The sequence below is a fragment of the Diaphorina citri genome, unplaced genomic scaffold (assembly GCF_000475195.1).
Source record: "Diaphorina citri unplaced genomic scaffold, Diaci psyllid genome assembly version 1.1 scaffold3483, whole genome shotgun sequence".
Taxonomy (NCBI): Eukaryota; Metazoa; Arthropoda; class Insecta; order Hemiptera; family Psyllidae; genus Diaphorina; species Diaphorina citri.
In genome coordinates, this window is record NW_007380889.1 from 1 (window position 1) to 1341 (window position 1341).

The following is a 1341-nucleotide window of genomic DNA, read 5'->3' on the forward strand; positions in this document are numbered from 1 at the left end:
AATCAACATCGTTTTTCCCGGAACAGCTGGAGAACCCTATCCGAGTCTTCGGTCTCTCTTCCTTTTCGGGACGATAAACGATAAGACCTCTACAGTTAAAGTTCCATCCATCAAACTTCTTCAAAAGAAGAAAAAAAATCAGCAATACATCAAACTTTACATATTACGACGAATGTTCTTGTTCCGTAGTTCACTTAAAAGCGGGAAATTCAAAGTAAGAGAACAAAAAACTTGAATTGTGAGGTAATGGAAACCAACTGTGGTAGCCAGTTAAATATACCAGTTCCCGTCAGAACACTGAAGTTAAGTTACGTTATGTGTGGTTAGCTTTTATACTGGGGTATTTCAACATGGAGCAGAAAACAGATAAAGGGAAATAAATGAGGGAACAAGAAAAAAGAATTAGGTGAATGGGAGAAGGAAATCATAAAATAAGGAGAATGAAATAAAAACTCATAAGAAAATAATAAAAGCTAGATGGAGGGAAAAAAATCTAAAGCCGTCTTATATTTGAGAGGCCGTTAAGGTGTTGAATTTAGGAAATAAGTGTATCGTTCTACGAGCTTAATTAGAATTTAATGGATGAAAAGTTTTTATGTTTAGGCAGAAATGAACATTAAAACACAATAGACCGCGTGCACATTGGGAGAATTGAGAGGGAAACTGACGAGCTGTATCTTCGAAGTCCAATCAACAAAGGTAAGTTGATTTAATGATATCACATGCCATATCACCTGAGGACTTTGGCATAGGCGGCGATAGGGGGGGGGCTTGGGGGGCGTAAACCCCCCCCAAGGTATTCAATCCAAACCAACCCAATTCAATCAACCAACCCAATGTCAATCTCAACGCCAACCGCAATTCGAATCCAACCCAACCCAATCAATCCAACCCAACCCAAATCCGAATCCAACCCCAACGCCAATTCAATCCAACCCAACCAATTCAATCCGAAACCCAACCCAATTCAATCCAACCCAACCCAATTGTCAAGTCCAACCCAACCCAATACAAATCCAACCCAACCCAATTCAATCCAACCAACCCAATTCAATCCAACCCAACCCAATTCAATCCAACCCAGAGCGCGCGAGATTCAATCCAGACCCAAACCCAATTCAATCCAACCAACCCAATTACAATCCAACCAACCATTCAATCAGAACCAATCCAATCCAATGCCAACCAATGCAATCCAACCCCAATCCAAATCCAATCCAAACCTTATATGTTCTTAAGAGCGAGTGAAAGAAGGGATATCCTATTCCTTCATTTATGCTTTCAATTATTTACAAAAACCCTAATAATAAGACTTTAGGTTAAATAGATCACATCTCGGAC

At 39.8% G+C, this 1341-nt stretch overlaps 1 long non-coding RNA gene across 1 annotated transcript in view; it reads left to right on the plus strand.

Moving 5' to 3' along the window:
* Positions 1-98: 98 nt before the first annotated feature.
* Positions 99-1341, plus strand: part of LOC113471979 — a 9460-nt gene continuing 8217 nt past the window's right edge. Inside the window, exon 1 of the long non-coding RNA XR_003394478.1 lies at positions 99-243. This is a non-coding gene — a long non-coding RNA (uncharacterized LOC113471979). The remainder of the gene's footprint in view (positions 244-1341) is intronic.